Genomic DNA, 17,125 nt, shown 5'->3' on the forward strand with positions numbered 1-17,125 from the left:
CGAGAGAAGAGTTTGGTCTGCCATAGAAGGCTTCTGTCTATTTCAGCTCGTCAGTCTGTGTTGCTTATCCTGTCGAACGCTGCTTTTAAAAAATATATATTATGCATTGGAGCTGCATTAGTTGCTCTCCACTTTCTGGAGGATCACGTTTTTGAAATCAGTGGAATTAGAGTATGATAGCTAAAGAGATGGAGAAAACACCTGTCTCCGGATTACATTTTCAAACTAAGAGAAACCGTGGCATGGCATTCCTGATAGGGAGACACATCCTTCATGCATTATGATGTAAACAGGTAAGATGGTCTAGCGCTAGCTAGCTACATTTTCAGATATTACACGTTTTCTAATTTTGACAGAAAGTGGTTTCATTTCAAGATAAAGTGTGCTGTTACCTAGCTAGCTAATGTTAGCTGGCTAGCTCCCTAGCTGAGGTTATTATTCGTTTCCCAGAGCTGTTTGCTATTCTAGTTTGGGCCTAATCATTTAAAATGGTTGGTTAGCTCCCAGCACTGTGGCATTGTTGGCACAGTTCATTGTTGTTTAACTAGCCAATGTTAGCTGTCTGGCTCGTTAGCTAATGTTACATGATGTGTGTGAACTTACACTTTGTTTACCTAGCTAGGTACATTGTTTACCTAGCTAGCTATATGTTTTAAGCTAAAGTGTACTGTTAGCTAGCTAGCTAACGTTAGCTGGCTGGCTCCCTAGCTGAAGTTATTATTTATTTCCCAGAGCCGTTTGCTGTTCTAGTTCGAGCCTAATGTTAGCTTAGCTATCTCATATTGAACATGGTTGGTTAGCTCCCAGCACTGTGCCATTGTTGGTACTGTTCATTGTTGTTTAACGAGCTAACGTTAGCCGGCTGGCTCGTTAGCTAACCTTACGTGACGTGTGTACAACACCTGTTGAATATGACTGGTGTCAGTAAACTGCAAAAAAGCTTAAGAGGGTGTGAACAATGCTAAATGAGTGTAGACAAAGAAGAGCTCTTCACAGAACATCACAAACTGGTTCTAACCAGAATAGAAAGAGGAGTAGGAGGCCCCAGTGCACAACTGAGCAAGAGGACAAGTACATTGGAATGTCTAGTTTGAGAAACAGATGCCTCACAAGTCCTCAACTAGCAGCTTCATTAAATAGTACCCTCAAAACACCAGTCTCAACATCAACAGTGAAGAGGCGACACCGGGATGCTAGCCTTTGGAAGAGTGCACTGGAGAGTCTCTTCCCCGTGTTGCATTCTGAGTGACTCCTAACTACTATGTCACTGTTGTCAAGGGTAATTTGATTGGTTAGGTCTCTAACCTTCTTACTGATTGTAGCTGGACTGACTGTTGCTGGTATTGGTTCTAGTACTCAAAGGGACCAGATATCCTACCAATTTGTTCTGAAATATTATTCTACCAGATCACATGATTAGAGCATTATACTAGTTGTATTGTAGTTGAACCTACACATAGCAAGGCATAACTATTAAAAAAAAATATATATATATAGTTTTTCCAATTGTTTGAGGTGGAAGTCCACTGGACTTCTTCTACAACCAGTGTGGTACACCTCAGTAATATCTTAGATGTGTTCTAAGATTAGCCCCATCTAGGGGCCTGTCTGCTCCTCACTGTTCTCATAAGGGGGCTTACAACTAGATTTGTTTTATGCTCTGGCAGCCTAGTACGGTGTTGCCCGTAGTCTCGACCCCCCCCCCCACCGGCCTCGATTAGGCTCATCATGGGTCTGGGCTACTATTCCCCCCTTTGTGTCTTGGGACCCCCACCAGCAGGTGGTGTTGGTATCCGAGGCGCAAACAAAAAGGTTGGACCCTATGAACGAGTTGTCAGCGGCCACGTTGTTAAGAGAATGGCTGTGCCACAGTGGTTTGGGGGCTGTGCTTTGGCAAAGTGGGTGGGGTTATATCCTACCTGTTTGGCCCTGTCCGGGGGTTTCATCGGATGGGGCCACAGTGTCTCCTGACCCCTCCTGTATCAGCCTCCAGTATTTATGCTGCAGTAGTTTATGTGTCGGGGGGCTAGGGTCAGTCTGTCACATCTGGATTATTTCTCTTGTCTTATCCGGTGTCCTGTGTGAATTTAAATATGCTCTCTCTAATTCTCTCTCTCGGAGGACCTGAGCCCTAGGACCATGCCTCAGGACTACCTGGCATGATGACTCCTTGCTGTCCCCAGTCCACCTGGCCGTGCTGCTGCTCCAGTTCCAACTGTTCTGCCTGCGGCTATGGAACCCTAACCTATTCACCGGACGTGCTACCTGTCCCAGACCTGCTGTTTTCAACTCTCTAGAGACAGCAGGAGCGGTAGAGATGCTCTCAAAGATCGGCTATGAAAAAGCCAACTGACACTTACTCTTGTGTTGCTGACTTGTTGCACCCTCGACAACTACTATGATTATTATTATTTGACCATGCTGGTCATTTATGAACATTTGAACATTTTGGCCATGTGCTGTTATAATCGCCACCCGGCACAGCCAGAAGAGGACTGGCTACCCCTCATAGCCTGGTTCTTCTCTAGGTTTCTTCCAAGGTTTTGGCCTTTCTAGGGACTTTTTCCTAGGCACGTTCTTCTACACCTGCATTGCTTGCTGTTTGGGGTTTTAGGCTGGGTTTCTGTACAGCACTTTGAGATATCAGCTGATGTATGAAGGGCTATATAAATAAATTTGATTTGATCTGTAACCTTTCAACAAAATCTCCTGGTGTTTGCTTCAAAACGCTCAGTGGCTGTTGAGGCATGTCAGTCACCACCGCGTCCGCGGGTGGCAACCTCTTCAGTACCTGTGAACTGAGACGAGGATATTGGTCTGTGATATCGCAAAGTGTTTCACCAGTGGGAGTAATCGGGTCAGTTGCTGGACTGACACCATTAGTGTCATTGTAAGGGGTGACAGTCCCCCACAAAGCGGAAGGTGTATCAACGGAAGCAGAGTATACTCTGAGCATCGATGTTTTTCTTGCTGAGATGGCCGCAGTGCTTGCGGAAGTGTGCGAAGGGCAAGAGAAGTTCATCTCAACTACCGTATTGCACGACTGCAAGGAGGAGGGAAGTTCCTCATTCACAGAGACAGCTGGCTCAAAATCATGAAAAGAATGGTCAACCAGGTTGGCTGATGGAATGTGTCGAGATATCGTAATATCTCCTTGGATCGGATTCTGCACCAAGAGGTTTCTAAACGTCTTTTTCCCAAGGGGTGCTTTCGACAGATACCCCTTGTGAATGACTGCGTTGCAGCTGGCGTTAGGGGAAGACAGTGTGGTCAGTGGAGAAGGCACTGTGGCCTGTGACCATACCTGGTTGGTTTTCCAATCCATCAGTGGGAGTAACCGATCCATCAAGTCTGCTTCAAGTAGCAGGGGTACAGTTTTGAGACTGGTAACATACACAGGGTGAACGAGCGATACGTCCTGGAAGTGTAGTTTCAGCATGACTCTCAATGTAAGAGGCAAGGTAGTCTGAATGACCCCCTCGAAGTGTAGTGTCGCATCGTACAACTTTTAACCTCTTACATCTAGACGTTCCGCTAGCGGAACACCTGCTCTAATATCCAATGATAGGCGTGGCGCGAATTACAAATTCCTCAAAAATACAAAAACTTCCATTTTTCAAACATATGACTATTTCACAGCATTTTAAAGACAAGACTCCTTTATCTAACCACACTGTCCGATTTCAAAAAGGCTTTACAGCGAAAGCAAAACATTAGATTATGTCAGCAGAGTACCAAGCCAGAAATAATCAGACACCCATTTTTCAAGCTAGCATATAATGTCACAAAAACCCAGAAGACAGCTAAATGCAGCACTAACCTTTGATGATCTTCATCAGATAACACACCTAGGACATTATGTTATACAATACATGCATGTTTTGTTCAATCAAGTTCATATTTATATCAAAAAACAGCTTTTTACATTAGCATGTGACGTTCAGAACTAGCAAACTTCCGGAGGAATTTGCTAATAATTTACTAAATTACTCACGATAAACGTTCACAAAAAGCATAACAATTATTTTAAGAATTATAGATACAGAACTCCTCTATGCACTCGATATGTCCGATTTTAAAATAGCTTTTTGGTGAAAGCACATTTTGCAATATTCTAAGTACATAGCCCAGGCATCACAGGGCTAGCTATTTAGACACCCGGCAAGTTTAGCACTCACCAATATCAGATTTACTATTATAAAAGTTTGATTACCTTTTGTTGTCTTCGTCAGAATGCACTCCCAGGACTACCACTTCAATAACAAATGTTGGTTTGGTCCAAAATAATCCATCGTTATATCCGAATAGCGGCGTTTTGTTCGTGCGTCCCAGACACTATCCGAAGGGTGACGTGCCGGCATGTATCGTGACCAAAAAATTCAAAATATTCCATTACCGTACTTCGAAGCATGTCAAACGCTGTTTAAAATCAATTTTTATGCGATTTTTCTCGTAAAATAGCGATAATATTCCGACCGGGAGACCTTGTTTTCGTTCAAACAGAGAAAATAGAAAATGGGGTCTTCACGTGCACGCGCCCCAGTGTCATTGTTCTCTGAACGACCACTTTCCAAAAGCGCTAATGTTTTTCAGCCAGGGGCTGCAGAGTCATCATTCCCCATTCGGCGCCTTCTGAGAGCCTATGGGAGCCTTAGAAAGTGTCACGTTACAGCAGAGATCCTATATTTTCGATAAAGAGGCTATAGAAGGCCAAGGAATGGTCAGACAGGGCACTTCCTGTACGGAATCTTCTCAGGTTTTGGCCTGCCATATGAGTTCTGTTATACTCACAGACACCATTCAAACAGTTTTAGAAACTTTAGGGTGTTTTCTATCCAAAGCCAATAATTATATGCATATTCTAGTTTCTAGGCAGTAGTAATAACCAGATTAAATCGGATACGTTTTTTATCCGGCCGTGTAAATACTGCCCCCTAGCCCTAACAGGTTAAATGAAGGTTATATAAAATTACAAAAATAATAAAAGTGAGGGGTGCAAGAGATTAATGTATCGAGGGAAGAGGGTGGAAATAAGAGGAGAAGAGGAGGAAGGGGGTGATAAGAAGAGGGGAGAGGAGAGGAGGAAGGAGAGAAAAGGGGAGAGAGGAGGAAGGGCAGGAGGGGGGAGAGAAGAGGGGAGAGGAGCAGGGGGAGATAAGAGGAGAGGAGGAAGAAGGGGGAAAAGAGGGGGAGAGGAGAGGAGGACATCTTCACTATCTATTTTTTTTTTAAAATCTTTAAACATCAATTATCTGAAATCTTGTAAACTAATTTCACCTGGCTCAAAAGCTATACTTATCAAGTGTAATGTAAGAACATGCAACCTTATGAATGTTAACCTGTTTAAAGGTCTTACTCACATCGGCTACGGAGAGTGTGATCACACAGTCATCTGGAACAGCTGGTGCACTCATGCATGGTTCAGTGTAGAAGGTACAGTGCATTCGGAAAGTATTCAGACCACTTTTTATTCAATATAAAAATGGAAATATTACATTTACATAAGTATTCAGACCCTTTACTCAGTACTTTGTTGAAGCAGCTTTGGCAAGGATTGCAGCCTCGAATCTTCTTGGGTATGACGCTACAAGCTTGGCACACCTATATTTCAGGAGTTTCTCCCATTCTTCTCTGCATAGCTTCTCAATCTCTGTCAGGTTGGATGGGGAGCATCAGTACATAGCTATTTTCAGGTCTCTCCAGAGATGTCCGATCGGGTTCAAGTCCGGGCTCTGGCTGGGCCACTCAAGGACATTCAGAGACTTGTCCCGAAGCCCCTCCTGAGTTGTTTTGCTTGTGTGCTTAGGGTCGTTGTCCTGTTGGAAGGTGAACCTTAGCCCCAGTCTGAGGTCCTGAGTGCATTGGAGCAGGTTTTCATCAAGGATCTGCTCTGTTCATGTTTTCCTGACTAGTCTCCCAGTCCCTGCCGCTGAAAAACTTCCCACAGCATGATGCTGCCACCACCATGCTTCACCGTAGGGATGGTGCCAGATTTTCTCCAGATGTGACGCTTGGCATTCAGGCCCATGAGTCCAATCTTGGTTTCATCAGACCAGAGAATCTTTCTTTCCTTTTGGCAAACTCCAAGCGGGCTGTCATGTGCCTTTTACTGAAGAGTGGCTTCCGTCTGCCCACTCTACGATAAAGGCTTGATTGGTGGAGCGCTGCAGAGATGGTAATCCTTCTGGAAGGTTATCCCATCTCCACAGAGGTTCTTGGTTACCAGTTCTAGGAAGAGACTTGGTGGTTCCAAACCTCTTCCATTTAAGAATGATGGAGGGCACTGTGTTCTTGGGGCCCATCAATGCTGCAGATAGTTGTAGAAATCAAGTTGTAGAAACATCTCAGGGAGGATCAGTGAAAACACAATGCACCGGAGCTCAATTTCGAGTCTCACAGCAAAGGGTCTGAATACTTATGTAAATAAGGTTATTCTGTTTTTTATTTTTAATACATTAGCAAAAATGTCTAAACCTGTTTTCGCTTTGTCATTATTGGGTATTGTGTGTAGATTGATGAGGATTTGTATTTATTGAATCCATTTTACAATAAAGCTGTAAAGTAAGAAAATGTGGAAAAAGTCAAGGGGTCTGAAAACTTTCTGAATGCTCTGTATTTAGCTCATCCGGTAGGCTCACGTGATTGGACAGCTCGCAGCTGAGTATCCCTTTGTAATCCGTGATAGTTTGCAAACCCAGCCACATCTGACAAGTGTCAGAGCTGGTGTAGAAGGATTCTATCTTGGTCCTGTATTAACGCTTTGCCTGTTTGATGGTTCATCGGAGGGGGATTATTTATAAGCATCCTGATTAGTGTCCTGCTACTTGAAAGCGGCAGCTGTAGCCTTTATCTCAGTGTGGATGTTGCCTGTAATCCATGGCTTCTGGTTAGGATATGTGCATACGGTCACTGTGGGGACAAAGTCATTGATGCACTTATTATTAATAAAGGCGGGGATTGATGTGGTAAACTAAATATTCCAGTATGTGTTAGTGAAACAGTCATTTAGCTTACCATCTGCTTCATCAGATCACTTCCATATTTAGCGCCGAACCGGTCCTTCCTTTATCTCTTCAAATCAAATCAAACTTTTTACAGAACATTTCAGACATGGAATGCGATGCACTTTATTGAGAAAAATAAAAATAGACAAAATGTTTTAAATAAAAGTAGAAATATATACCACACAACAAACTAAATAATGACAAACTGAACATCTAAAAAGCATCCTAAAGAAGAGCAAAGCTAAAAAGGTGTGTTTTTAAGATCTATTTTAAATATAGTTGAAGTCGGAAGTGTACAAATACACCATTGCCAAATACATTTAAACTCAGTTTTTCACAATTCCTGACATTTAATCCTTGTAAAAATTCCCTGTTTTAGGTCAGTTAGGATCACCACTTTGTTTTAAGAATGTGAAATGTCAGCCTTCCACAAGCTTTCCACAATAAATTGGGTTTAATTTTGGCCCATTCCTCCTGACAGAGCTGGTGTAACGGAGTCAGGTTTGTAGGCCTCCTTGCTCACACACTTTTTTTTAAATTCTACCCACACATTTTCTATAGTGTTTAGGTCAGGGCTTTGTGATGGTCACTCTGTTGCCCTCAAGCCATTTTGCCACAACTTTGGAAGTATGCTTGGGCTCGTTGTCCCGTGTGGCTCAGTTAGTAGAGTGTTTGCAGGGTTGTGGGTTCGATTCCCACAGGGGACCAGTACAGAGAAAAAAAATGTATGAAATGTATGCATTCACTACTGTAAGTCACTCTGGATAAGAGCGTCTGCTAAATGACTAAAATGTAAATGTAAATTGTCCATTTGGAGGACCCATTTGCGACCAAGCTTGAACTTCCTGACTGAGGTCTTGAGATGTTGCTTCAATATATCCACATAACTTTTGTTCCTCATTATGCCATCTATTTTGTGAAGTGCACCAGTCCCTCCTGCAGCAAAGCACCTCCACAACATGATGCTGCCACCCCCATGCTTCACGGTTGGGATGGTGTTCTTCAGCTTGCAAGCCTCCTACTTTTTCTTCCAAACATATTGATGGTCATTATGGCCAAAGAGTTCAATTTTTGTTTCATCAGACCAGAGGACATTTATCCAAAAAGTACGATCTTTGTCCCCATGTGCAGTTACAAACCGTACTCTGGCTTTTTTATGGCTGTTTATGAGCAGCAACTTCTTCCTTGCTGAGCGGCCTTTCAGGTCATGTCAATATTGGACTCGTTTTACTGTGGATATAGATACTTTTGTACTTGTTTCCTCCAGCATCTTCAGAAGGTCCTTTGCTGTTGTTCTGGGATTGATTTGAACTTTTCGCACCAAAGTACTTTCATCTCTAGGTGACAGAACGTGTCTCCTTCCTGAGCGGTATGAAGGATGCGTGGTGTTTAAACTTGCGTACTATTGTTTGTACAGATGAACGTGGTACCTTCAGGTGTTTGGAAATTGCTCTTAATGATGAACCAGACTTGTGGAGGTCTACAATTTTTTTTTCTGAGGTCTTGGCTGATTTCTTTTGATTTTACCATGGTGTCAAGCAAAGAGGCACTGAGTTTGAAGGTAGGCCTTGAAATACATCCACAGGTACACCTCCAATTGACTCAAATTCTGTCAATTAGCCTATCAGAAGCTTCTAAAGCCAGGACATAATTTTCTGGAATTTTCCAAGCTGTTTAACCTCTTGACGGTCGCCTAGGATAGGGGGCGCTACAGCGATTTAAAAAAAAAATCGTGCCCATTTCAAACGGCCTCCTACTCAAACTCAGAAGCTAGGATATGCATATAATTAATACTTGTGGATAGAAAACACCCTAAAGTTTCTAAAACTGTTTGAATGGTGTCTGTGAGTATAACAGAACTCATATGGCAGTCAAAACCCCGAGACCGATCGTAACAGGATGTGGAATTCTGAATTGCGGACTCAACTTCACCACTTTGCCTGTAATTCACACAGTGAGCAATGGTTCATTGAGCACTTCCTATTGCTTCCACTAGATGTCCACAGTCTTTACAAAGTGATTTGAGCCTTCTACTGTGAAAACTGAATGAATGAGACGCAGTGGAAAGTGGTCACATGAGGAGGGCCATTGCCATTATGACGCCGGCGCCCCTGGCTACCCTCCCCTTTCGAAACGTTTTGAAAGACAATGTAATCATCCCCCTTGAATCTTATTGGAGCTCTGGTTGAAAAAGGCCCTAAAGATTTATGTTATACAAAGTTTGACATGTTTGAACGAACCTAAATAAAAAAAAATGCATTTTATTGAAAGAGTAGTCCCGCAGCCGACGGAAGTTTTGGAGCAGCCTTCAGAACGCGCTAACAAGAACAAGCTATTGGGATGTAAAGGATGAACTTTTTCGAACGGAAATACATTTGTTGTGGACCTGGGATTCCTGGAAGTGCTTTCTGAGGAAGATAATCAAAGGTAAGGGATTATTGACAATAGTATACAAGAGTAGATTTGATATGCGATTGTTCCAAGATGGCGCTGACCTGTAACGGTAGCCTATTTTTCTGAGTATCGCATCCCCTTTTATCGCAAAGTGTGATTACCCAGTAAAGTTATTTTTAAATCTGGCATTACAGGTGCTTTCAAGAGATAATCATCTATAAATCTTAGAACGACAATATTACATTTTAAAAATGTTTTCGAATAGTAATTTAGTAAATTGTAGCGCTGTTTCACCGGATGCATTTGAGGGAAAATAGTTAGTCAACGTCACGCGCCGATGTAAAATGCTGTTTTTATATATAAATATGAACTTTATCGAACAAAAGAATGCATGTATTGTGTAACATGATGTCCTAGGAGTGTCATCTGCTGAAGATTGTCAAAGATTAGTGCTGCATTTAGCTGTTTTTTTGGTTATTTGTGATGCATGTGGTTGGTCGGAAAATGGCTATGTGGCTACTTTTACGATATACTCCTCAAACATAATCTAATGTCTTGCTTTTGCTGTAAAGCCTTTTTGAAATCGGACAACGTGGTTCGATTCAGGAGAGGTGTCTCTATAAAACGATATAACATAGTCCTATATTTGAAAAAAATATATATGACATTTTGTTATGCTAATGACGATAGGATTTTTCGCTGGATGTCGAGCCCGACCAGGGGTTAACCTGTTAGGGCTAGGGGGCAGCATTTGCACGTCTGGATAAAAAAAATGTACCCGATTTAATCTGGTTACTAATCCTACCCAGTAACTAGAATATGCACATACTTATTATATATGGATAGAAAACACTCTAAAGTTTCTAAAACTGTTTGAATGGTGTCTGTGAGTATAACAGAACTCATTTGGCAGGCAAAACCCTGAGACATTTTCTGACAGGAAGTGGATACCTGATGTGTTGTATTGACTTTAAACCTATCCCATTGAAAAACACAGGGGCTGAGGAATATTTTGGCACTTCCTATTGCTTCCACTAGATGTCACCAGCCTTTACAAAGTGTTTTGAGTCTTCTGGAGGGAGATCTGACCGAACAAGAGCCATGGAACGATGATGTCCCATTAGACACCTGGCGCGAGTTCATGTTGGGTACCCTCGTTCCAATACGTTATAAAAGAGTATGCATTCGTCCACCTTGAATATTATTCATGTTCTGGTTAAAAAAGGCCCTAATGATTTATGCTATACAACGTTTGACATGTTTGAACGAACGTAAATATATTTTTCCCCTCGTTCATGACGGAAGTCCGGCTGGCTTAGATCATGTGCTAACAAGACGGAGATTTTTGGACATAAATGATGAGCTTTTTTGAACAAAACTACATTCGTTATGGACCTGTGATACCTGGAAGTGACATCTGATGAAGAGAATCAAAGGTAATGGATTATTTACATAGTATTTTCGATTTTAGATCTCCCCAACATGACGTCTAGTCTGTATCGCAACGCGTATTTTTCTGGGCGCAGTGCTCAGATTATTGCAAAGTGTGATTTCCCAGTAAGGTTATTTTTAAATCTGGCAAGTTGATTGCGTTCAAGAGATGTAAATCTATAATTCTTTAAATGACAATATAATATTTTACCAATGTTTTCTAATTTTAATTATTTAATTTGTGGCGCTGACTTGACTGCCGGTTATTGGAGGGAAACGATTTCCTCAACATCAATGCCATAGTAAAACGCTGTTTTTGGATATAAATATGAACTTGATAGAACTAAAAATGCATGCATTGTCTAACATAATGTCCTAGGAGTGTCATCTGATGGAGATTGTAAAAGGTTAGTGCATCATTTTAGCTGGTTTTATGGTTTTGGTGACCCGGTCTTTGAATTGACAAAACATTACACACAACTCTTGTAAATGTACTGTCCTAACATACTCTAAATTTATGCTTTCGCCGTAAAACCTTTTTGAAATCGTAAAACGTGGTTAGATTAAGGAGATGTTTATCTTTCAAAGGGTGTAAAATAGTTGTATGTTTGAAAAATTTGAATTTTGACATTTATTTGGATTCAAATTTGCCGCTCTTGAAATGCACCTGCTGTTGATGGAGTGCACCACGGGTGGCACGCTAGCGTCCCACCTAGCCCATAGAGGTTAAAGGCACAGTCAACTTAGTGTATGTAAACTTCTGACCCACTGGAATTGTGATACAGTGAATTATATGTAACATAATCTGTCTGTAAACAATTGTTGGAAAAATTACTTGTATCATGCACAAAGTAGATGTCCTAACCGACTTGCCAAAACTATAATTTGTTAACAAGAAATTTGTGGAGTGGTTGAAAAACGAGTTTTAATGACTCCAACCTAAGTTTAAGTAAACTTCCGACTTCAACTTTATGTCCACAGTACAAAAAAAAATGCATGATCAGTCACATGAGCTCAGTATATATAGACCTGTTCTGAAAGGCCCCAGAGTCTGCAACACAACTAAGCAAGGGGCACCACCAAGCAAGTGGCACCATGAAGACCAAGGAGCTCTCCAAACAGGTCAGGGACAAAGTTGTGGAGAAGTACTGATAAGGGTTGGGTTACAAAAAAACATCAGAAACTTTGAACATCCCACGGAGCACCATTAAATCCATTATTAAAAAGTGGAAAGAATATGGCACCACAACAAACATGTTAAGAGAGGGCTGCCCACCAAAACTCACAGACCAGGCAAGGAGGGCATTAATTAAAGAGGCATCAAAGAGACCAAAGATAACCCTGAAGGAGCTGCAAAGCTCCACAGCAGAAATTGGAGTATCTGTCCATAGGACCACTTTAAGCCGTAAACCCCACAGAGGTGGGCTTTACGGAAGAGTGGCCAGAAAAAAAGCCATTACTTAAAGAAAAAATAAGCAAAGACGTTTGGTGTTCGCCAAATGGCATGTGGGAGACTCCCCAAACATATGGAAGAAGGTACTCTGGTGAGATGAGACAAATATTTCACTTTTTGGCCATCAAGGAAAATGCTATGTCTGGCGCAAACCAAACACTGCTCATCACCCTGAGAATACCATCCTTATAATGAAGCATGGTGGTGGCAGCATCATGATGTGGGGATGTTTTTCATTGGCAGGGACTGGGAAACTGGTCAGAATTGACTGGTCAGCCTTCCCTGTAGCTCAGTTGGTAGAGCATGGTGTTTGCAACACCAGGGTTGTGGGTAGGGGGAAATGCGTTAAAAGAATGATGGATGGTGCTAAATATAGGGAAATTCTTGAGGGAAAACTGTTTCAGTCTTCCAGAGATTTGACACTGGGACGGAGGTTCACCTTCCAGTAGGACAGTGACACTAAGCATACTGCTAAAGCAACACTCGAGCGGTTTAAGGGGAAACATTTAAATGTCTTGGAATGGCCTAGTCAAAGCCCAGACCTCCTTCCGATTGAGAATCTGGGGTATGACTTAACCTCTATGGGCTGTGGTGCACTCCATCAACAGCAGGTGCATTTCAAGAGCGGCAAATTTGAATCCAAATAAATGTCAAAATTCAAATTTTTCAAACATACAACTATTTTACACCCTTTGAAAGATAAACATCTCCTTAATCTAACCACGTTTTACGATTTCAAAAAGGTTTTACGGCGAAAGCATAAATTTAGAGTATGTTAGGACAGTACATTTACAAGAGTTGTGTGTAATGTTTTGTCAATTCAAAGACGGGGTCACCAAAACCATAAAACCAGCTAAAATGATGCACTAACCTTTTACAATCTCCATCAGATGACACTCCTAGGACATTATGTTAGACAATGCATGCATTTTTAGTTCTATCAAGTTCATATTTATATCCAAAAACAGCGTTTTACTATGGCATTGATGTTGAGGAAATCGTTTCCCTCCAATAACCGGCAGTCAAGTCAGTACCACAAATTAAATAATTAAAATTAGAAAACATTGGTAAAATATTATATTGTCATTTAAAGAATTATAGATTTACATCTCTTGAACGCAATCAACTTGCCAGATTTAAAAATAACCTTACTGGGAAATCACACTTTGCAATAATCTGAGCACTGCGCCCAGAAAAATACGCGTTGCGATACAGACTAGACGTCATGTTGGGGAGATCTAAAATCGAAAATACTATGTAAATAATCCATTACCTTTGATTCTCTTCATCAGATGTCACTTCCAGGTATCACAGGTCCATAACGAATGTAGTTTTGTTCAAAAAAGCTCATCATTTATGTCCAAAAATCTCCGTCTTGTTAGCACATGATCTAAGCCAGCCGGACTTCTCGTCATGAACGAGGGGAAAAAATATATTTACGTTCGTTCAAACATGTCAAACGTTGTATAGCATAAATCATTAGGGCCTTTTTTAACCAGAACATGAATAATATTCAAGGTGGACGAATGCATTCTCTTTTATAACGTATTGGAACGAGGGTACCCAACATGAACTCGCGCGCCAGGTGTCTAATGGGCCATCATCGTTCCATGGCTCTTGTTCGGTCAGATCTCCCTCCAGAAGACTCAAAACACTTTGTAAAGGCTGGTGACATCTAGTGGAAGCAATAGGAAGTGCCAAAATATTCCTCAGCCCCTGTGTTTTTCAATGGCATAGGTTTAAAGGTAATACAACACATCAGGTATCCACTTCCTGTCAGAAAATGTCTCAGGGTTTTGCCTGCCAAATGAGTTCTGTTATACTCACAGACACCATTCAAACAGTTTTAGAAACTTTAGAGTGTTTTCTATCCATATATAATAAGTATATGCATATTCTAGTTACTGGGTAGGATTAGTAACCAGATTAAATCGGGTACATTTTTTTTATCCAGACGTACAAATACTGCCCACTAGCCCTAACAGGTTATTCTCTCTAGGGTAGGTGGCACCAAATCGTCCCACCTACGTAACAGCCAGTGTAATCCCGTGGCGCGTTATTCAAAAACCTCAAAAATGCAAAAACTTCAATTTTTCAAACATATGACTATTTTACACCATTTTAAAGACAAGACTCTCGTTAATCTAACCACACTGTCTGATTTCAAAAAGGCTTTACAACGAAAGCAAAACATTAGATTATGTCAGCAGAGTACCCAGCCAGAAATAATCAGACACCCATTTTTCAAGCTAGCATATAATGTCACATAAACCCAAACCACAGCTAAATGCAGCACTAACCTTTGATGATCTTCATCAGATGACAACCCTAGGACATTATGTTATACAATACATGCATGTTTTGTTCAATCAAGTTCATATTTATATCAAAAACCAGCTTTTTACATTAGCATGTGACTAGCATGTGACTAGCATTCCCACCGAACACTGCCGGTGAATTTACTAAATTACTCACGATAAACGTTCACAAAAAGCATAACAATTATTTAAAGAATTATAGATACAGAACTCCTCTATGCACTCGATATGTCCGATTTTAAAATAGCTTTTCGGTGAAAGCACATTTTGCAATATTCTCAGTAGATAGCCCGGCATCACAGGGCTAGCTATTTAGACACCCAGCAAGTTTAGCACTCACCAAAGTCAGATTTACTATAAGAAAAATGTTATTACCTTTGCTGTCTTCGTCAGAATGCACTCCCAGGACTTCTACTTCAATAACAAATGTTGTTTTGGTTCAAAATAATCCATAGTTATATCCAAACAGCGGCATTTTGTTTGTGCGTTCAAGACACTATCCGAAAGGGTAAATAAGGGTCACGAGCATGGCGCAATTCGTGACAAAACATTTCTAAATATTCCATTACCGTACTTCGAAGCATGTCAACCGCTGTTTAAAATCAATTTTTATGCCATTTTTCTCATAAAAAAGCGATAATATTCCGACCGGGAATCTGCGTTTAGGTAAACAGACGAAAGAAAATAAAGCATTCGGTCGACTCGGGCACGCGCCTAGCCGATAGATCTCTGATCGGCCACTTGCCAAAAGCGATAATGTGTTTCAGCCAGAGGCTGCCTCGATATCGTTCAGCTTTTTCCCGGGCTCTGAGAGCCTATGGGAGCCGTAGGAAGTGTCACGTTAGAGCAAAGATCCTCAGTCTTCAATAAAAAGAGCCAAGATGAAACACAACTTGTCAGACAGGCCACTTCCTGCATGGAATCTTCTCAGGTTTTGGCCTGCGATTTGAGTTCTGTTATACTCACAGACACCATTCAAACAGTTTTAGAAACTTTAGGGTGTTTTCTATCCAAAGCCAATAATTATATGCATATTCTAGTTACTGGGCAGGAGTAGTAACCAGATTAAATCGGGTACGTTTTTTATCCGGCCGTGTCAATACTGCCCCCTAGCCCTAACAGGTTAAAGAGTGCTGTATACGAGCGAACCCATCCTACTAGAAATGGCTGGAGCAGTTTTGCCTTGAAGAATGGGCAAACATCCCAGTGGCTTGATGTACCAAGCTTACAGAGACATACCCCAGGAGACTTGCAGCTGTAATTTCTGCAGAAGGTGGCTCTACAAAGTATTGTCGTTGGGTGGGTGAATCGTTTATTTTAATTCCAGGTTGTAAGGCAACAAAATTGGAAAAATGCCAAGGGGGTGAATACTTACACAAGCTACTGTATCAGACCTCATGGTCCGATACCGTCTGCTGGACGGTAAGGGAGTGAACAGTTCATGGCTGGCGTGTGCGGGGTCCTTGATGATGCTGCTGGCCTTCCACAGGCACCATTTCGAGTAGATGTCCTGTATGAGTGGGAGCACGGTCCAATAATGTACTGTGTCGTCTTTACCACCGTCTGTAGGGTTTTGCGGTTGTGGACGGAGCAATTCCCGTACTAGGCCATGATGCAACCAGTCAGGATGATCTCGATGGTGCAATAGTAGTATTTGGAGAGGACCCGTGGTGGCATGCCTAATTTCTTCAGCCACCTTAGGAATTAGAGACAATTTTGCGTCTTCTTGACAAGAGTGGTGGTGTTGCTGGTCAGTCTCAAGTCCTCAGTGATGTAGACGCCGAGCAACATAAAACTCCTGACTCTCTCTACTGCAATCCCGTTGAGTGGATCAGGGCATGTTCCCTTCTCTGCTTCCTGAAGTCAACAATCAACTCCTTTGTTTTGCTGATGTTGAGAGACAGGTTGTTGTCCTAAAGTGACAATGCTGTAGGACACTTGAGTATTGGAGAAAATATTTTATGAAGTAAAAACTAAAATGGTGAAGTAATTTTTTTATTATAATGATTAGTAGGGCATTCACCTGCTTGTCGGGAAACTTCCCTCTAAGGAGGTCGTAAGTCCGTCATGATGGAGTTGAAGCACTTTTGAAGTCGGAAAACATTTCTTCAACCGACAATATTTTTGATTGCTACTGTAGATAAGCTAGCTAACGTTGTTAATAAGAAAGTTAGCTAACTTGCTTAACATTGACAATATGGTCAAACTAGCTACATTATCCACATTGACAAAACAGATTTGTTGTCATCTTTTGGTTGAAAAGGTGAAAGGCCAGTGGTGAAACGCCAGAACTTAGCAACTCGGGTAACACATTGTAAATACGACTTGGAGGGTTGTTCAAGTGAAATTCCCCAGTCGGAACTCCAAATTCCAAACTTACAATTGACCCGCAAATTGGTAATCCAACCCAATGCAGGACTCTAGGCCAACACACCTGTCTCACTCTCTCTTTTTCTCGTTATCTCATCTCTCTCTCCCCTTTTACTCTCTCTCTTCTCTTCTGTTTCTTGTTCTCTTATTCTCTC

The sequence above is a fragment of the Salmo salar genome, chromosome ssa29 (assembly GCF_905237065.1).
Source record: "Salmo salar chromosome ssa29, Ssal_v3.1, whole genome shotgun sequence".
NCBI classification, from domain to species: Eukaryota; Metazoa; Chordata; class Actinopteri; order Salmoniformes; family Salmonidae; genus Salmo; species Salmo salar.